We start from the raw sequence: 22,393 nt of genomic DNA on the forward strand, positions 1-22,393 counted from the left end.
AATCTTGTGCTCATCGAAGCTTGAGGAATAAAGCTCGGCTTCACCCTTTAAACAATTAAATGATAAACTCAGAATGTGAGTTGACTGCATTTTTAAACTAAGAAACACAAAAGGCAAGCACTTGGTCACAGTGCTTTAAGCCAAGGTCCTGACCTGGCCCTGAGCTTCAGAGCCAGCACTGAGCACCTTCTCCTCTGTCCCAGGCTCACCCAGCACTCACCCTGAGAGGAAGTAGCCAAGCCTTCTTAGTCAGCGTCTCCACCAGTCTACTTTGGCCTTCTAATTCTTTGGAGGAGTAAATCGTGTTGGCAGCCCAATCAGAGCGGATTTTCTTTAACAGGGAGTGGCAAGACACTGATGCCTCCAGCAGAGGGCAGAGAAGTCTTGCTGGACCCTGTCACACAAGCACATATTAAGCCTATATTGAAAACTCACTTTTTATGCATCTGTTCATATAAGATTTAATTTAAAAAATCAGAGCCTTAGGGCTAATCTACATAGTGCTGCAGTGTGCTCTACATGCGTGTGAACTACAGATTGCTCTAACTGCCCTAGGTAAGCCCTGCTGGCATGAAATAAAGGTATCTAGTTTGCACTGATGTAGTCCCATTTCAAACAGGACTATGTTAATGCATACTAGGTATCCTTTAGTTTGTGCCAGCAGGGTCTACATGGGGCAGTTGCAGAATACTCTATCATGTGCGTTCTACAAGACACACTCTGAAAAGCATAGTGTGGCATCATGGAGACAAGCCTTTAATCTAACCAAGCCTACAACCACCCCAGATTTAAGAGGGAACTTCAGTAATATACAATTGCACACTTGTACTAATAAGGATTATTAAGATGTTTTAGACAGAAGGCTTATAGATTGAGACAAACAATGTTGTCTTAATTATGCCCATGCATGTCATGTTGCTTCAATGAGTGCTGGTATAGTGTATACAATACTGCACAGACTGCTATATTAAAAGGCACACTAATGCATTTAAAACAAACCTTCCTTGAATGTAGTGTTGCTTTTGGCATATTTTTTCTTAAACTGAAAATAACACAAGTGTATATGCCACTTTATGCTTAGTTCTTATGAAACACATTGGTGAAGTGTTGTATCCCACCTGTCAGACTTTAGTCGGTGTGTTACTTGCTAATTACCCAAATCTCCTGCAATATAATAGTTGCCAAGGTAACTACTTTAGTACAGAGATTAAATCTGACTATAATCTGTGTATATGCTCCGTTTTTACAGTATAATTGCTCCAGGTAATTTAGGCATCTTTATATTTCTGAAAGGTTCCTAATGCATTTCTACCAAAAGTATGTCAATTACCAGAAATGTTTAGCAAATGTCAGGGCCTCAGTATAGAACTGGAACTCCTGTCTTCTGTAACCCTGGCTCTGCATAAATGCCTTCTGGGGCCCTGTTTGTCACAACTTGTTTCAACTTCCTGCCTGGCAAAATGGGAATAATACTTAACTCGCAGGGTCTGAAACTGTTTGTATATCACTTTGAAGATGAAAATATCCTCCTGAAAGGTGTAGCCTGTTACAGAAAAAAGTAATATGCAAAAACTGTATTCCCCATATAATTTCCTGGAAGTAACGTAGAAAGCACTGTAGGAGTTGATTTTGGTGTCACATATGCATGCCCCCATTGAGAACTGAGAACCACAGTCTTCCAAAGAAAACATGGCAAGGCAACAAACACAGATGAATGTAACATGGTCTGACAGTCCCAGAGATTATTTCAGCGCTTGTCCCTTTCATATGTATAGATTTGTGAATTCAGAGTGGTTTACAGTGACAACATTTCAGATTCTTTCCATTGAAAGAAATAAAGGCACCACTGTTGACTTTAGCAGAAATGCATTTCTGCAAAGCAGCAAGACAGAGGGGAACTTATTAGGGCAAATGCATCTTCAAAACAGGAGCAAGAGTAAAGGATATCAGAGCTGAAATGTGCATGTAAATGAGTTCTTTCAGGGTATTCTAAGTACTTCAACCCACTGAATCTAGGACTGACTCTGGCCCTTAATTTGTTTTAACATTGCATACCAGCACCGCTAGTTTGAAAACAAAGACTGGAAGAGTAGGTCAAATACACTAACCTTTAAAATCTAGTTTAGGTCACAATTAGAGGAGGTCAGACATTTGTACCAATTGTGCAGTGTAGATGGGCAGACTCACCCCTGCGGCACCTCCTGCTGGTGACTTCCAGGAATTAGCTCATTCCAGCTCCGGAGTGCCCTCTGCAGGCTGGTGATCCACCTGTCTTCTGGCCCCCGTGTCCCTCCCAGGACCCCGGTGCCCTCTTATCTAGGGTGTTGCCCCCTGGCAGTAACCCCTCAGTCTTAGCGTCTCCCCTCCCCAGGGAACCCCCACCCACTATTCCCACCTCACCTCAGTATAAGGCTACTGCCAGTCATCATCTAGCCCCATGCCCTAGGGCAGACTGCAGTATCAGCCACTCATCACTGGCAAGGTTGGGTTTGGACCTGCTGCCTTGGCCTACCCCTGGGCTGCCCTCCGCAACCCCCCATACCTGTTGGCCTTATGCTAGGCCACAGCCTGGGGCTTTCCAGGCTGGAGCTCCCCAGCTCCACTGCCTGTCCCCAGCCCTGCTTCACTCACATACCCTGTCTCTAGCTCCCTGCAGCCAGGCCCTTCTCCCTCTACAGGCAGAGGGAGACTGCTGAGCTTCTGGCTCCCAGCCTCTATACAGGCCAGCTGTGGCCTGATTGGGGCGTGGCCCAGCTGCAGCCACTTCCCAATCAGCCCAGCTTAGTAGCTCCCAGCCACAACCCTCCCCCAGGGCTGTTTTAAGCCCTTCAGGGCAGGAGCAAGGGACCACCCTGCTACAGGCAGGCTTGTCAGACTCTGCTCAAGAGAGTTATAAGATGAATACAGCAGGGGTTGGTACAAACTAAGAGTGAGATGCATGAACAGAGCTGGACTGAGAATTTGTATAAACCCTTAGAATTCATACTGTAGCAAATGTTTAGGTCTCACTTTCGTAAGTACCAAAATCTTTGTCTTCCCTATAGCCATCTCTCCATCCTTCACACTCCAGCCAAGCAACTAACCAGCAGTTTCTACTTACAACTTTTCATAAAGGGATTCCTTAAACAAATTATTTCATTTTAAAGACATTATTAAAATTACTCATTAAATTAGAACTACTGTACCATAACTATCAAACTGAAAAAAAAGTGAAAGGAAAGAGCAGGAGCAAAAATGGCATGGCATAGAGATTAGCCAACAGGCAAAATTTAGGTCAATCAAAGAGAGGAAAGGATGAGGCTGAAATACATACATCCAAGCAATAAAACAGCAAGAGCTTAAAATCAGTCTCAGATAAGATGCTACAATACATGCATTGCTGCTGTTAACATAATATAATGTGTGAACATGTGGTATTTCTCAACTATTGTTTTCTAAAACAAATATCCTCCCAATTAACAAAGTAATCAGTATAAGCTAATCTTTTAAATTGGTGTATGGGGAGTTAGCCCAAGATTGTATGGTTGCAGATATTCGGTACAGATTGAGTCTTCAATATTTGGAAATGACTTCAAGGAATTTAGTACTCAGAAAGATAGTGCCTGAGCCTGCAACCTTCACTCACATGGGAAGATGTCACTCGAGGTTAGTGAATGCCCATGAGTTTGGTTTGCAGAATTGGGCCCTAAGTAGGCAGGTTTTTTTGGATTTGCTTCAATCCTTACATTTTAAGAGCTGATGGTTTGAGATTGAGATTGACTGGAGGAGGATTGAGGGTCTATAGAAAAGCAGTTTTCCAAAATATAAATATAAACAGTTTTTCAGCATTTGATAACTAGCTTTGATATCTTTTTTACTGAAGTGATGAAAGATGCAAAAGAACTTTATCAGAAAGGGAAAACAAATGTCAAATGACAACCACAATGTATTAAGGTTTTGAGTCAAAATTAGCCCATCCAATGGTGGGGGTGGGGGAAGTAAGAAAGGAAGTGGCAGAATAAAAGTAATATTGGAAGGAATCTTGGAATCCTCGAAAAGTAATTTTTATTTTCTGAAGTGTTATGTTGCCTATGGAAAACTTCCTATTTAGGTATCTTCTGAACACTGCAAAATTCTTCACAATAAAACTAAATACTGTACCACTGTGACAGATAGGAGACCTGGGAAGCGAAGGAGTTCAAACAACTATATTAAAATATGCTAGACAGGCACAGACTTTAGGGATAAGAAGTGTTAAATGGGTTTCCTGGGGAATCCCTGGGGTGCAGTTATTACAAATTCCACAACTCCACTTATGCAAAAACCCAATCTTTTGAAGCAACTCCCTGAAAAGCAACTTTTGAAGCAACTCCCTGACTGGTGATTACCTGTTCCAGCAGACTGGAGATCGCAGGCATTAGCTGTGTAAAGAAACAGCTGAACTGACCAGTTGGGGTCTGGTTCCTGATCTAAAAACTGACATGAACTTGTAACCAACAGGGCAAACTCACTTGTAAGGTTTGAAAGTCTGACACCTACCAGGGCCTACGCTAGAGTTGGGAGTGATATCTGGTAAGCTTTTAGTATGTGTATAAGTTTTTTCCTTTTTACATACATGATTTCTCTGTAATGCTTTTGCCGTAAGAATCAATGCAGCTTGCTTTGTGAAGGCTGATTGCTAACTGGTGTACAGTTATAGTCCCTGGAGAAGGAGTTAAGCACAGGTGTCGGACCCTAGTCAGACCTGCTGGGAAATCACACTAAAGTGCGGAAGGACTGCAAGCCTATACCTCTGGTCTGAAGGGAGAAAGACATGATTCTCTGCACCAAGAGAGGTGATGGATGGGAAGCCTAGAACCTTGAGGGGGTTCCCTCAAGAAGACCATAGTGTAGCGGGTCAAAGGTACAGTCAACCCTGGAACTGTGACAAATATCACATAACAAATACTGACTTTTATGGCAAGTAATATAGATTCCAGAACACGAAATCAAATTGGATGTGGCCTTATTTCTACTTTGAAGCCCAGATTTCAATTCTGAATCTAAATTAATCCCATGCATCAGATATAATTTAGGGCACAAAAAAAGGTTAAACCATCCCCGTCTCTCACCCATATAAGCCCCATAAAAATTTTCCCTCTCAGTTTTTGATGGAGGAATTCTGTCAGTCAGCCGCTTTTGTGTATTCGTCCAGCTGCCCAATGACATGCTTGCCATGGCAGATGCTCTGGCTTCATTCTTAATACATGTCCCAAATATTTCCATCTTTCCTGGATAACTTTAAAAATAAGGGGTTTCTGAAATATGATGAATCTTCACATTTCTGAAAAATACATGGAATTAATTTTAAAAAGAATTTGCTTTCAAAGGAATTTAGATGTCTCTTTGATTTTCCAGCTTTCACATCCATGTGTTAAGATGGAAATAAAACTGGAGTTTGAAGTAGTTTGGTCTTTAAAACTATAGATTTTTCTATGTCCAAATCTTGTTTAAACTGGTGAACACAGATGCCACCTTGCCATTTCGTGACATCATTTCCTTCTGGACATATCCAATGGCTTGCACATTACTGTCAAGGTTTGTAAATTGACTCAATACTTGTATTTCTTTGCCATCCGAAATAATGCTTGAGTTGGGAGTTGCTGGGTTTCTGATTAGATTTGGGTTTTTTTTCATAACTAATATTTAAACCTATCTCTTTTGTATAATGGTCAGTCTTTCAGTCTTTACTTGCATGTTAGTTCTCACGTCGCCAACAAAATGTAGATCTTCCAGCATACTGTTGAGTCATGCAATGCTTCTGTTTTATCAGGCCACATTTTTTTCCTCATAATTAAGTCAATGACAGTGCCAAACAGCAGAGGTGAGACAATGCATCCCTGTTTGTACACAGAGTCTATGCTGAACAATCACTTAAGGCTGTGCTTACTTTACCTGTGCTTGCTGCACCTTGATATAAAGCTTTGATGATGTTTTTGTTGGCGTATAACACTTGAGGATGTTCCAGAGTGAATCACAACAAAGCCTATCACATACTTCCTTGGCATCTATGAAGTTCATAAGAAGTAGTTTTTACCATTCAATGCCTTCTTTGATTATTATTCTTAGGGTGAAAATCTGGTTGACACTCTTCCCTAAGCTTTGCCTCAACAACTTCTTCCTTTATTCTGCTCAAGACGATACTGTGGAAGACTTCACCTAATCGTTGAAAGGAATATAACACCTCACCAGCTGTTGCAATACTTTGTCACCCTTATTTGATATTTTGACTACAATACCATTTGTCTGGAATCTTTTCCTGCTTCTATGCTTTGTTGGGAGGTTGGTTATTTCATCACTGGGCTCATTGCAAGCTTTCAACACTTCCCCAGTGACTTAGACCCAGGGCCTCAAAAGGTATTTAGGCTCCTAACTTCCACTGATTTGAATGAAAGTTAGGAGGCTAAATACCACTGAGGATCTAGGCCTAAGTCTTCACCTGCAGCTTTCCCAAGTTTTAACTTTATTGCACCTTTAACTTCTTTGTTTGTGACATGAGATGTTTACTGTGACAGATGTGATGCTCTGGAAACATAGACTAATCATACAGTATTGTATTGAGATGTGATAGATTCCATGGACACCTGGAATATTCAAAAACTTTCAAGTATTATGTTTATCTTTATAGACTGACTAGTGATTGTATTTCTGGCTCAGTGGGTGAGCTAAAAGATGTTTGGCATAGGAACTAATGTCACTGGGGGACAATTAATGCAAATCCCTAATGCAGGTGACAAGTCCGTAAGAAGGTTCACACACTGGGCAGATACTGGTTTGACCTGGTTAAGGAGGCCTGGCAAACAAAAATCTTAAAACTGGATAAGGACACAGCCCTTACCTAGGAGAAGGGTCATGCTCACTCTATCCAGAAACTGACATGAAGCTGTGACTAAGAGAAAGAAAGATCCTGTAGAAAGGGTTTATCTTATCAGGGGCTCCATGTGGAAGGTGGAGAACTGCCTACAAGAGGTCTGCATATAACTTGTTTACTGTTTTTAAGATATGTTTTCTCTGTAATGCTTTTGTTCTGAATAAGCAGTACTTTGTTTTATGAAAGCAGGCTGGTTACTGAGAGAACAGGACTACTGAGATAATCACAAAGAACTGTAGGACTCTACAGCCTAAGGAGGCCTAGGTCTAGAGGGAGAAAGTCAAAGGACTCTGCCCCAATGAAGGTAACAGATAGAGGCCAGAGATGTAAGAGGGGTGCCCTCCAATGTTAGGTAAGAGGTGCAGTTATCTCAGGAACTGTGACAGTTACAATGTCTAAATTTGGGTGTTTAATTTATCTGTCACAGTTAATTTGTCAAATTCTAATTAGCATAGCTAAAAAATGATTGTCCAGATCAACACCTGAAAAGATATGAAAAGTGGGTTTGAAAGTTATAAATGGAGAAAGGTAAATGTACAAAAAAAAAAGAAAAGAATTGGGCAAAAGTGCATAAAAAGATTTTTAGCAAAACAGATGATAGAACATTGATATAAAGGGAAAATCCATACTCTAATAAGAGAGGTTAAGTAAGAAGAGATGAGGAAGCACAGTGAGCTCTTCCTCCTCCTCTTCCTTACTTAGGACAGTGAACCCCTTCCTTCTTTGCTTGTCCAGTAAGAAATCCCCCATCCTGTTTAAATCTACTTTATCCATTGCTCCCTACAACTTTGTTGGTTGGATCCTTCTGTTATTCTCCATGGTCACTTGACCATGCTACTTCAGGACCTCCTCCACCACTGCCACTCAACTTCCCAATACCAATGTTATCTGCCATGCTATACAGTAACTCCTCACTTAACGTTGTAGTTATGTTCTTGAAAAATGCGACTTTAAGTGAAAGGATGTTAAGCGAATCCAATTTCCCCATAAGAATTAATGTAAATGGGAGGGTTAGGTTCCAGGGAAATATTTTTCACCAGACAAAAAACTATATATTATATAGATATACACATAGTATACGTTTTAAACAAACAATTTAATACTGTTCACAGCTATGATGATTGTGAAGCTTGGTTGAGGTGTTGAAGTTAGAGGGAGAGATATTTCCCAGGGAATGCCTTGCTGTTAAATGATGAACTAGCACTTGGCTGAGCCCTCAAGGTGAACACACTGTTGTTAATGTAGCCTTTCACACAAGGCAGCACAAACAGCAGATAGAGACAGACACACACCATATGTATATGTGTGTGTGTGTGTGTGTGTGTGTGTGTCTGTGTCTGTGGAGAGAGAGAGAGAGATGCACACTGCCCCTTTAAGTAAGCTGACCCACTCTTAAGTGCATTGTCTTTTTAAGTGGATCAGGAAGTGGAGACAGCAGCTGCTGCCCCAATCTCTCTATGTCTTTCTCCATCGGTGTCCCCTCCCTGCTCTATATGGCAAAGGGGTAAGTGAGGTGCAGGATCAGGGGGAAGGAGGACACCCTGACATTAGCCCCCCCCCCACCCCTTTCCCTCTTGCACAGCAAGCAGCAGTCTCTGGGAGTAGCTCCAAGGTAGAGGGCAGGAGCAGCACATGGTAGTGGGGGGAGGGACAGCTGAACTGCCAGCAATTGATAGCTTGCTGGGCGGTTGCAGCACAGGGAACTTGGGGGAGCTGATAGGGGGGCTGCCAGTCCACCCTGGTTACAAGCCCCCACCAGCTAGCTGCAACGGGCTGCTCTTCCTGCAAGCAGTGGACAAAGCAAACAGCTGCCAAAGGACATTAGTAGGGAGCATTGCACAACTTTAAATGAGCATGTTCCCTAATTGATCAGCAACGTAACAATGAAACAACATTAACCAGGACGACTTTAAGTGAGGAGTTACTGTATGGTCAGTCTTATATTCTTACTTGGAACTACCTTTCCCAGGCTCATCATGAATCCAAAACTAAAGTATCTAGGGAAAAATTAAATAAATGCAGCTTAACCTTCTTCAAACCTCAAAGAAGGTTCCTATCAGGTTTGAAATGAAAATTCAAGGGATAATGTTTTAGTCTATTTGAACAGGTTGTCCTTCACGTGGATAAACAGATTCACTTAAATGAACGGATCTGTTAAGTAAATCTGTTATATTATGGTATCAGTACTAGTTATATGAGAGAACATACTGCTGGAAATGGGCCAGTTTTTAATTCCAAATGTTTGTGTATCTTCTCAGCTTTCATGGTTTCTCTGGTGATTGCTCAAGTATCAAAAAAAATCTGACAAATAATTGCAGTTTGAAGGGCATACTTAATGGAGGTCCATAAAAATGATTCACAGGCAGCTGTAAACTGTACTATTACATTAAAGGATAAAAAGCTTCCTTAATGAGCCATACAAGACAGTTATTGATGTATTTATGAAAACATTCTTAAGTACATTCAAGCAGGGGAATTCAAAGATAAATATTTAAAGATTGATTTAACATTTCTCATGTCACAGAAATCCAGTTCCAATATAGACCAGTAAGTTATATACAGTGCGTGTTTATGTAAATTGTAACAAATAGAAGCCAGCACTTGCTTCATAACTAGAGATTGGTCTCAGTAAGTGTGTTTAGTTCCGTTGGCGTGGTGGGGCAGGGTATGGGATAAAGTAGACAGGAAAAAAATCAGAAAGTTAAGATAATGAGAACTTTTTTTTTCTCCCATAGAATTTATTACAGAGTAATGCTACAGAAGGGTACTTGAAGGAGTGAAATTTGCAATTACTGTACAGATTTTTTCTTTTCTTTTCAACCTATCTTTGTTGTACCTAATTAGGTTATTCAAGTGTGATCAGTAAGTATACATGTTGTAATTCATAACCTTGTTCCTCAAGGAAAGAAGCGACCCATTGTTATGAAGCTGATTAATACACGGATCGATGCATGCTCTTGTAATTGTTATGCACGTGCACTTAGAACCTAGATATATGATTGCCTCGTTGTATTATGTACTCAATTTAGATTAATTCTTATAGTCTGTGAGAGAACCAGAAGAAACATTTAGGTATTCAAGACTGATATTTTGTTTGCCATTAGTGTCAGTTTAATTTATTTTTACTCTTGAATGATTTAGTAATCAATTAGTTTTAAGCAATCTCATTTTTTTTTCTTTTAGGATTACAGCTACTATGCCATGGGATTCTTTCTTAAATACAGTAGGAAGGTCTGGCCTGTGCCATTAGAATGAGCTGTGTATTTACTGTTACTAGCTATTCTTTTTTTGCTTTTTGTTTTTTGTTTAGATTTATTTAATTACTTTTGTTTGGGGTTTTTTGTGCCAGAAATTGAGGATAGATGGTGATTGTGGATTTGTTCTTTTAAAATAGGTGGATGGGTTGAGTGAATGAGGCATGTGGATGACAAGCCAACCAATCAGTATACAGTAACTCCTCACTTAAAGTCGTCCCGGTTAACGTTGTTTCGTTGTTACGTTGCTGATCAATTAGGGAACATGCTTGTTTAAAGTTGTGTGATGCAATTCTAACGTCCTTTGGCAGCTGCCTGCTTTGTCCACTGCTTGCCCAACCGAAAATGAGAAGTAAAACTAATTTAGAGCTAGAAATCTGACCTTTTCCTCTGTGTTGCAGATGAAACAGATTTAGACAGCTGCCATGCTTTAAATCAGGGGTTCTCAAACATATTCTTTCTTGCTCCCCCACCATCACCATCATGCTATAAATACTCCATGGCCCAACTGTACCACACAACAACTGTTTTCCTGCATATAAAAGCCAGGGCCAGTGTTAGAGGGTAGCAAGCACGGTAACTGCCCAGGCCTACAAAGCTAAGTTGCTCAGGCTTAGACTTCAGCCCTGGAGCCCCAGGTTGCAGTCCTGCGTGGTGGGACTTCGGCTTTCTGTCCTGGGCCCTAGCTAGTCTAATGCTGGCCGTGCTTGGCAGACCTCCTGAAACTTGCTCACGGCCCCTCAGAGGCCCCAAACCCTTGGTTGAGAACCAGTGCTTTAAATAATACTCCAAACTTTTCTGTGTGTTTTGGAACTCTGACACTTTTCGAGGTTCATATACATTGGATATCAGGTGTCAAGGCTGCAGTAGATGAGAAGTTTTTAAAAACTTGTATTAAGCATAAATGGTAGAAATAGAAGTAGGAATATGCCTGATACAAGAAGTAGATCACTGGAGACCCAAACCTATACTTGGGTGTATACTTCAGCTGAATTCAATGGAACTGCTCATCTGAGTTCAGTTATGGAACTGGCTTCTTGACCGATAACTTTGGTATTTGTGAGGTCAGTATGAATTCCAGTCACAACAACAAAATAATAGTCTTTTCATACCCGTATGCAATTCTAGAATCCAAATTTGTGGGATACAATGTATCACTAATTTAGGCTGGGATATTCACAAGTGAATGCCATCAAGTCTGCAAACCATTCAAGAGCTCCTTCAGACTTCACCATGTATATTGTTTAGGTTGTGTTTGGCAGAGTAACATTGAAAAGGCAGAAAGTGGTGGTGGTTTCCTTGTAATAATTTTATGCTCCTGGAATCCCAATTCACCAATAACAAAACCTCAACCTCAACATGATGGCCTTGGACTCGAGTTCACAATCTTCAGGCAGTGTAGCATCAATGTAGAGTAGCAGTGAACTAGTCAAATGCAGTCACTTGAGAAGAAGAGAAGCTTCAACCGTCCAGGCTGCGAATCTTGTCCTCAGACACATAATATATATGCATGGTCTTTTGGTTGCTACCAGTTTGTTCAGCTGGCAATCTTCCTGATCCAAAAGTTTGCTGGTGATGCTTGCTTATATGTTCCAAAAAGACAAAAATGTAATGTCACACATTCTGCCTCACTCATATATTGAGCATCAGTCAGTCCTTAGCGACAATAATCCAACATGGGTACCAGATACCCCAGTTACCTAGCTTTCATCTTGTTACACCTGTGACTCTCAAATGCTACCTGGCAAATAGAGAAAAGGACAATTTACAAACATTTTTAAACCTTCATTCCATGTTTAAACCTTCATTCCATCACACTAACAGTGCTGAGTGTCCACATAAGTGCTCAGTAAGAAGGGAAACAATAGCACCAGAGCTCTAGCTCAGTTGATCTGTCTAGTGAAGATGGAAGGCAATAAAATCTTAGACAGTATAAAAATAAGGAAATGAACAAAGAATTGTTTCACGAAAAGAATGGTGACCTTGTGAAACTCACTGCCAAGGACAGGTAACAATAGAAACCAGTGGCTTAGCATAGTCTGAAAGAGATAGGCTGCAAGGACAAATTAGCTTAACATGATTAATTGCATGATCGGTATTTTTTGAGCCACTACTATAGAAATCTATTAAATAGTATTTCAATGACAAATCTCTCCTACAAGGGCTGCAGGTCACAACAAGTTGTCTGCAGGTCACAAGTTGTCACAAGGCACTGTCTATAGCTGCTATTCCATATACATTTTTGATTGTAAGCCTCAGTCCAATTGCTTTTGCATCTTTAAAGAATACATTTTATAACATATATTAATGTCTTTGTTGTAGTTCATCTCCGCATTAAGCATCACATAGTGCATTCATATTAGCACCAAAACAATTCATGATTAATGTTACGAATACCAAAGGAATTCATAACGATTTTCCACTTATTGTAGAGTGTTGCTGTAATTAACTCAGACAGTATGTCTGTGTTATAAAATTAGATATAGGAAGCTAATGATTATTTAGATGTTAAATGGGGAAAATACCATTAAAATTGCTTTTTAGTTGTACTGGGCAGTAAAAACAGACTTATTAATTCAGTGATGATATTGGGGAATTACAAAGCAGTGTGAGGAATAAACTTCTCACATGGTGCCAGACATCAGATATAAGCATATGCACACAATGATTCACTGAATTGATCTTGTACTATTGCTTGATGTTACTGTCACTCCTGAGTTTGTGAAATTAATATTGGTCTGTGGTTAAAAAAAAGAATACAAGAGAAGAAAAAGGAAAAGTCATTTTCTCTATCACTTTTGAATGTTCGTTCCCTATCTTCTAGGAAAGTTTCACGGTTGATCAGGTAACCTCTCAGGCTTTGTCTAGACTCATCAGCTGGAAATAGTCAACTTCACTCTTTTTTCGCCATCTAGACTAGGAAAGTAGGTCATGTCTGAAAGCTAGGTAACATGTTTTTAAACACTATTTGACATCTAGTGTTGACACAGTTTAACGCCTTTAAAATGTGTTAGCTGGTTGTTGTTGGCCCTGCGGGGGATGCGGTAGCCCTCATTCCACAACAAGTCTCCGGCACATTTTCTGTAATTGGGCTGAAAATGATTTTGTCCAGGCTGCAATTATGGTTTAATCATTTAATGTATTATTTGAGAGATTGACAGGAAGGGGTACCCACTGCTAGGCAACCAGTCTAAGCAATGGGGTTATTTCCGTATTATAGGATGGGGGCTCTGGATCCCAATGCTGCATTAAAGGCCAAATTTTGATTCCAAAATTCCCATTGACCTAAATGGGACAGGAAATTGAACCTCAATGCAGCAAACTTGCAGCCTTCTATACTTTGTAGGCAATATTGATAATCTTTCCCAAAAGCTACTCATGGACAAGGTGGTAGCCTGAGAATACAGAGAGACTGGAAAAAGACGCAAGGGAGAGTAGTGAGCATGGCAGCCCAGTAGAACTGGCAACCTCACAGCCACTTATGTTGCCTGACAATATGTCAACATGCTGCAGTGGTTGGCACCATCTACACAGCTATTGATAGGGCACAGCAACGTTCTGTTCAACACACAGTATCCTCAGTGGTGCTTAGGCATGGAACTACCTAGTTGCAATTTATAGAAAAACTAGAAATACCAGAAACAAGCAAGTATAAGTTTTATAGTTTGATTATTTTGCAACAGATATTCCTGCAACAATGGGGCTGCTTCCGTGTCAACTTGACACCCTGTTACCTAGTGCTAGTAGTGTAAAGCTGACCCAGCACTCTGGTTACTAACGTACCAGCTATTCCATCCTAGAGTGGACATAATTTGGAGATGAGTGCTCCATGGCTTAAGTAGGCAGGAAGCTGACAAGCTAATGAGAACAATCAACCCATCAGCTGGGAAGAGTTAAAGCTGAGGAAAGAAGAGTATGGGTAGGAGGATGGTAGGGGCCAGAAGATACAGGATCTCAGGATGAGGAAATCATTCCCTTTGCTTCTGAAGAGTGGGCTAATGGGGAAGCTCACTTGTAAGTTGCTGCACAAGCCTGTACTGATGAGCTGGAGGACCCCAATAAATAATACAGAGGTGCTTATGAAGGTGAAAGCATCCAGTCTGTGTGCAGCGGTCCAAAGGATGGAGAAGATAGCCTTGTTACACACCCTACTTCCATGGAAGTTGGATAACAAGTTAGTCACAATGTGGTCCATTATGCAAGGAAAATTCTATAACTAACACTACTCACCTGCTGTAAACTCCAACCAGGAGAAAAAAATTCCAACTCAAACCTTCTGCAAATGTTATGAGTGTATTATTTATCCAGCATGCAGAGCTGAATTTTTTTTTCTGCTCAGCAATATCATTTACATCAGGGTAACAATGTAAAGAAGAAAACTGTCTGAATTAGGTAGCACTTCCTCCCATAAATTTCACTGTGTAAGAGTCAGGGTTTTAATCACACTATTGTGTATTATGAAGCCTCTGACTGAGACAGATATAGGCATCTTTTCTATGGTGCCCTTTTGGCTATAAACATCACTCCATGCATGTGTAACTGGATGACAGAATCATAGGCTACTGACAGTTGGGTTCTTATGCAAACACTTCCCACCAGCAGTAGCAATGGTGAGAGTACAAGTATGCACAAGATGCCCATGGCCACCAGGGCTGGTAATATGTTGACTAAGCCTGCTCAGAGCACAGCTAAACAATTTTAAATGCTGCATTTGCTAGGAATCCCACCTCTAATACCAGTGGAGCTGCTCTAGTGGTAGCAATGGTGGATTATTTTTGCCAAAAACCTCTCTAATGTAGATAAGGCCCAAGGGCCTGACTCTCCTACAAGATTTGATAGGAATGAGACTGGGCTCCACTACTTCTGGACAATCTCCAAAAGATACTCAACATACTATGATAAGTACTAATGAATGGGTTTCTACCACCTCTTTCAAAACCAGATTACTTTCCCCAGCTGACCTTGCCATTAATAAACGGTTTTGTTTTGTTTTTGTTTTGACTAAGTAGCAAGTTGCTCGCTGGTTTACTTCCAAGTCTTTGTTCAGCATGTACTGTGGCAATTATTTCAGTGGCAAAATACATAACAATCAAGGAGCCGCTAAAGTAAATAGTCTGACTCCTTACACAGATGCTGATTTCCAGAGCTGAAGTGGTCTGACTCAAACAAGAGCCACATTGTCTGCATCTTTTCCTCATATTAAATTTCTAGTCACAACAGTCACGCAATCTCTGGAAACAAACACCTCCCCTTACACCTTGTCACGATTTTGCCACTTAAATGTGCTTATCACTAGTGACTATGTCTAATTTCCTGTGAAGTAGGAACCAGACACTGCCCCACTTTATAGTGTATCATGTAATGCACTGATGTTTCCTTCAAGGCGCTGTGCACCTCTTGCAAGGTTCTGACTGGCACCAACTGCCCCTGACATCTTAAGGCTGTATCTCCCTAAACCTTTCAAGAGCAGGGACTCCCTTTGTTTTATATATTTAGACTTCACACCGTGCCCTGTGAATTCATGGAGTTCTATAAATAATATAAAAAAGATTAAAAATTTTAATCCAGCAATTATTTCATTTAGGCGTAAGGGCCATCTGACTTTATAAAATAATAATGGGAAAGCAGCATCACTTCTTCAATGTGTTAGGACACCTGATATACTGTTAGTGGTATAGAATAAGTTGATATTAAGCTGGAGAAATTCATTCACTTGCCTATGACTCATACATTACTATCCATAGCTATCCAGAAATGAAATATCATGCACAGAAACTTATTCTTTATTGCTTAATTCATCACCCCTGCAGCTGCAATTCCCAATTTAGCTAGTGATGCTATATAAAGTAACCTATAATACACTAACCTAAAAACAGCAGCAGGTAATTCTGTTTTGTTTCACCAAAATTATGAGGGATAAGTGATCCCTTTTATATCTTTTTCTCGGCAGCTGCACTGTATCTGAGAAGCCTTTTGTTCCTCATGCTATATAAAATGATTAATGTGCTTGCTGTGCCATAAGAATCATATTGGAAACTACAGGTTGCAGTAGTACAGCACTTGTTTCTTGCAGCGTAGTTACTTACAACCCTAAATTCACTGAAATTTAATCCTACAGTTATATTGCACAGAAACCAGTCCAGTGGTGATGGGATCTAACGGGCAGTTTCAGGTAACATCAATTAAAAATATCTATTATTAGAATCCACTGGTTTAATATGAAACTATTATCTAAGAAGTTTTAATCTTTCTCTGAAGACTGAAGAATTGACAAAAGATTATAAAGACTGTAAAATGTCTAAGACTAAATTGACCCTTAAAAGCGTGGATATAGAGTACAATATAGGGACAGTTTCAGGACCCTGGCTATAACAGAATGAAAGACTCCGCTACAAGCTAACTTAAGCAGAGAACTCAGCAGATATCTATACCAGGAGTGGCCAAACTTACTGACCCTCAGAGCCGCATACAATAATTTTCAGAAGCTTGAGAGCCACAACACACACACACAATCTGTCCCGACGGCCAGCGCCTGCCAGGGTGCGGGACTTCTGCCCCGACTCTCCTCCCCTGCAGGACTAAAGGCTTATACCCCTCCCCGCCCTTCAAGGGAGAGATCCCACCACAGGGCCCCTAGTCCCACCACCGTGCCAGGGGGCAGAAACCCCGAGCTCCACCCCACCCAGCCTGGTAGGCGGAGAATGTGGGGGGACTCCACGAGCTGCAGTTTAATTGTAAAAGAGCCGCATGTGGCTCACAAGCCACAGTTTGGCCATGCCTGACCTATACTAGAATATAACTTCAAATCTAAGCAAGATGAACCAGATTTTTACATGAACGTGTTTTGCTGCAAGTCAGAAATTTCTTGCATGGGACATTGCACAGAACATTTTGAACAAAAAACTGATATGGAAGTAATTAATGTATGATGCCATTATTATATTGGACACAGAATTGTAACTGTTTATTAATAGCAAATGTATTGATTTGCCTAAAACCATTTTGTATTACATTAACCAAGGGAGCTACTGCAACTGAAAACAAATATGCAAATGTCAGATTCCTCAGCATCTTTTTGCAATGTGTTATAGAACAAATTCTATACTGTGTCCATCTTCACTTTATATCAGTGGTTCATCGCTTTGCCATTTCACTGATATACTAATATCACACTTGGAATATAAAGACTTTTTTTTTAAAAGGCCAAGTTACAGTACAACTATGGAAACAAAACAACATGTTTTCAATTCACTATAGATCTAGCTTTCTGACAATCTCTTGCTTTTGAATAAGCAGAAAAACAAATTAGTCATGTACAGTGCTTTAACAGCAAAAACACTCAGTCTAAAACCAAAGGGCATAAATAATTCATTGCATCAGTCTTACAAATAAATAATTGTAGGGACTCAAAATGTAGGATTGAATTTCCAGTTTAAATATAAACACATAATTAAGTTTAATCATTTACTAGAATATAGGACACAACAAATTCACAGAAAGGTACGTATTAGACTAGGACATATTCTGAATCAGTGTCAAACGTCTCTAGTCTATTTTTTTCCATAAAACAAACCAAATAAATCCCTGCTGTAACTTTTGAAGTCAAAAGGCCCAACTCTCCTCCTTTGATGTTAATGGAGTTGCTGCAGATTTATATTGATGTAACAAAGATCAGCATTTGGTTCATTCATTTGAACACAGTTACACAACATATGAATTTGACCTGATGTGTTGCATTGCACCATTAGAAACAAGTTTGAGGTAGAGAAGAAAGTCTTATTAGGTTAGAGTTCATGCCAATATCTTGGCCAAAATTTATTTTAAGGCTGCCAACCTAACTCTCCATGCTGTTTCAACTTATTATTATAAAATTAGTGTGGGTACATAACTCATGGAAGAATTCTGCACCACATTCATGCCCTGTGCAGATCCGTACGTATTACCTACCTCATAATGGTGAGGAGACTTAACTAAATATTCATAAAGTGCTTTGAGATCATCTTGACCATCCTCCTGCCAATACAGGACTGTTCCTTAGAGCACATTTTCTAGACGTTTGTCCAGTAAAGTATTAACCTGCCAGCCAAGCAATGGGGCTTTCACATTGCTTTGGAGACTGTTCCACTGTCTAACTAACTTCATTTTTTATTTTTTTTCCTGATATTCACCCAAATCTTTCAATTCCTTAATTGTATCTTATATTCCTAGTTATACTTCCTCTCTGGAGAGCTCAATGGAGAGCTCCAGAAAGCTGTTCTAATTTGAGCAAAGTTTATTTTTAAGCTTTTTTCCGACCAAAGAAAAGTTATGCATACTCTCTCTGCTTTCTAGTGATCTTAAGAGCTTTGAAATAGTCTAAAACAGTTCAAATGTAGCTAAAATTGTTAATCACATTCATAAAGTATTTCACAATATCGCTTTTAATATTTACTTTTAATTTCTGTTCTGTAAAAAAACATCACTTGTCCTAATGACAGGGATTCGTATTGCTAATGGTGAATTTTGTGACTCTGCAAGTGCGTGATCAAAGCAAGAATAATGTACCACAATGTACTCCGTATATTTATTTTTATTTATGATAATATCTCACTATGTAATAGTAAGGAAACAGTAATATACTGTGTAAAAATGACACCTGGGTAATGAAACTTTATTGCAACCTCAGTTATTAAATCTTTGCTGAGAGAGGGCAAAGATTTCTATGTAGTTTATAAAGTGGATAATTAAAAGAGATCTACTGTAATAGTTAACGTCCTATAGCGGACATTAGGTCAGTTATATCTCATTTTTAGAAAGAGGATTCCCATCTGTGTTCCCACATAATCTTGCTTTGCATTAGTCAGAGTCCCAATTGACAGGGTTTTCTATCTAACGCTCTATCTTAGAGGTTCCCAAACGCCACTCTGTGCATAGCTCGCTGGCACAAGGTGCTGGCTCCTCCTTTGTTCCTAATCTTAAACTTCATTAAGATGCATACTGTATTATTAACCATATAAAGCAATTGCTATAGATGCCACAGGGAGGTTATAAGATCACCCTGGAGAGGAGGTGGTTCAAATAATAATCCTTGTATTAAAATGTGTTCCAGATTATGGAAATATTTGGAAACCCCCTGCTCTATCTAATCTTAACATCACCACATTATCTTATGTCTTGTTATTATGACTGAAATTATTTAACTACATGGAATAATATTCCACAAAGTAGCCTTGGAATTACTGGCAGATTGCAGTTGATCAGAATACTAAACAGACAAATTTCAGATTCGTTATTCATAACATGGTAAATTAAAGTCTTTATACAGCAGTTGCCATTAAAAAGCTCAACATTGACTACTCAGCCAGTACAACTGTGATATCTCCTTAACATGGAAGATGCCAGCATATTAAAATTACCGCAGAGTAGAAAATGTAGGGGACTTTTAAGCTTTATAAACCTGGATTTTTATAGAGTGCAAAGGAGGAAGAAAATATAGACAGGGGATATATTATCCAGTATCCAAAGTCTTCACAAACTTCATATAACAAGCTTCTGAAATTCAATCCTTACTAATAATCACTTATGTATTTAAATACCGAGTTACAAATACCACTTGATATTCCCAAAAGTCTGGGGCCTGTATATTCTAAAGCGAACAACTTTTGGGTGCCAAAGCAGAGAGAACCTAAAGGAGCCTTATTTACATAAATACTGAGCATACACCTGTTAAAATCAGACCTCTTATGGTGTTGAGTTGGGAAGCTAAAGACTGGGGCACCCAAAATTACTAGTCAGTCAATTACAAAATTTTAGACCTGGACTGTTTAAAAATAAAATGAACACTTAAAAAAAATCTTTAACTGTTAAACCAATCCATTCTAAAGTGTAATTAAGGTATAAAAACCACACTAAAACAAATATATTTTCAAGTAAAAGTGTATATTAGTGGAGTATAAACTATAGTCCATTATGAATATGCAACCATTCTCCAAAATATAAATTATGTTTGGGTAAATTTAGGTCTGAAACATTTAGTCATCGTCTAAATTCTAACTGCAGGCATAGCTATTGGTACAGTCCTTGTAATAAACAATTTTCATTCTTGTAGACATATACTGCACATTTATAACAATCCCTTCTAGTGTTAATGGCTCAAAGCAACTCATACTCTTGTGAAATTATCTACATAAATTTGATAACTGGCCCAGGAAACGCCAGGAAGTTGACCTGTGCAATGGTAAAAGTAACATGCCAAGTATGGCTTGGGCTTGAAGGATAACTTCCTGGCCTGTGATCCAATTGGTCTGCCCCCAGGATTGCTTGAAAGTTGGCATATGTTGCTCTAATGACTTTTGAACTTAAGTGTATTTGGACTGAATATTGTTATTTGCATCATCGTGCATCTATGAGTCTCAGTCATAGACCTGGACCCCATTGTGCTAGGCACTGTACAAACACAGAACAAAGACAGTCCCTGCCCCAAAGAGGTTACAGTCTAAGTATAACAACAAGAGACAATAGATGGATAAGGACAGATGGGGGAATATGAGGAAACAGTACGAGTCAGCATGGCAGGTAGTGATCTCAGTACACCAGCAGCCTAACAATTATCAAGTTTCTTGTAGATCTCACAGTTACTGAGAGGTTTGAAGGAGGGTTTTAAAGGTAGATAATTAATTAGTTCTGCAGATGTTTATGAGGACTGCCTCCCAAGCATGAGGAGCAGCTAGGGAGAAAGCATGAAGGTGTTTGTTTGAAACTGTAATAAATGGACAAAGGAGGTTGGCATCCTGGGTCAATTGGAGGCAGGAATCACCTTTTTGATATGGAATAAGATGATAGGTTGGGTGGGGATAGGTCATGATGGGCCTTGTCACAGGTGCGGGTGCTTTGTAGTGCCCCCTGTGGGGGCAGACATGGTACTGCAGGCTCTCCCTGCCCTAGTTTACAAGTTATGGCTGCCTGCGCAGAGTAGGGTGGCCAATGCAATAAGCTCTCCAACAGTCTCTAATCAGTTAAATAAAAATAAACACAGAATTTGACTGTCTTCACCTTTAAACAAACCAATCAACCTGAAAAGGCAAGTGGTTATTTGCAACACTTGAAGGCAAGGCCCTGACCTCACCCTAGGGTTTTGGACTAGTACTGTGGAATTCCTCCTCTGTTTGAGTCTCAACAACCACCCAGAAGCAGACAAGCCTTGTTAACTTCCATGCTGGCTCCCAATTGGTCAGTGTCTCCTTCTGGCCCTTCTTGCTCTCTGAAGCACTAAGTCTTGCTAGTAGCAAAGGTCAAGTGGGCTTTCCTCAAGCAGGGAGTTATCAGGTCACTGACAACTTCATCAGGGGGGCAGAGAAAGCCTGATAGACAGTGAAGACAAGTAGCTTATGTTTGATGCAATAGAGAAGGGAAAGCCAGTGAGGGAATGCAAAGAGAAGGATGACACGGTCAAAGTGACTGGCTAGGAAGATGATCTTTGCAGCGTCATTTTGAATGGACATCAACAGGGTAATACTACATTTGTCAAGATCAGAGAAAAGGGTGTTGCAGTTATTTGGATGCAAGATGATGAAAGTCTGGATGAGAGTTTTAGTTGTGCAGATAGGCAGGAGAGACCAGATCTTAGAAATGTTATGCAGAAAGACTGCCAGACTTTGCCATAGCCTGGATGTGAGGACCTAGAAAGATCCAAGTCAATAAGAGGACATCCAGGTTATGGGCCTGAAGTGACAGGCAGGATGGTGGTGTTGACCATAGTGATTGAGAAAGACGGTGGCAGGAAGAGGGGAGATTAAGAGCTCTCCTTAGCCATGTTGAGCTTCAGCTGAGTTCTAGACAACCATCAGAAAAGGTAAGAGACAGACTGATATTTAGATATTTTAGTTTGGACAGATGGAGACAGGTCTGGAGTAGAGAAGTAAATCTGTGTATCATCCACATAGAGATGGCAGTTAAATTTGTGTTTGCAGATGAGAATACTCAGAGATAAGGTGTAAAAGGAGAAGATGACCAAGAACAGAGCCCTATGGAGCTGCCTCAGAAAACAGGTGGCAGGACAATGAGCAGGTCCTTCAAATGACATGATGATGGTGCGATTAGAGAGACAGCGGGCTTTTTGTCTATAGAGATGTCCATACCATGTTAGTTTAAGATTTCCTAACTAAAATTTCTAGTTATAAATAAGGAAGACAATCCAAAAGCATGGCTGAGGAATTCAGCACTTGTGGAGGGGAGGGTGAAAGATGAATGACAGTGATGAACTCCAAAAGCA

The 22,393-nt window shown here is 40.0% G+C and overlaps 1 long non-coding RNA gene across 1 annotated transcript in view; it reads right to left on the minus strand.

The window, feature by feature from the left end:
• The window catches only part of LOC120409044, a 50,418-nt gene that overhangs the window by 9,808 nt on the left and 18,217 nt on the right, over nt 1–22,393 (minus strand). Inside the window, exon 2 of the long non-coding RNA XR_005601077.1 lies at nt 221–394. This is a non-coding gene — a long non-coding RNA (uncharacterized LOC120409044). The remainder of the gene's footprint in view (nt 1–220; nt 395–22,393) is intronic.

Source organism: Mauremys reevesii, linkage group 7, assembly GCF_016161935.1.
Source record: "Mauremys reevesii isolate NIE-2019 linkage group 7, ASM1616193v1, whole genome shotgun sequence".
Taxonomy (NCBI): domain Eukaryota; kingdom Metazoa; phylum Chordata; order Testudines; family Geoemydidae; genus Mauremys; species Mauremys reevesii.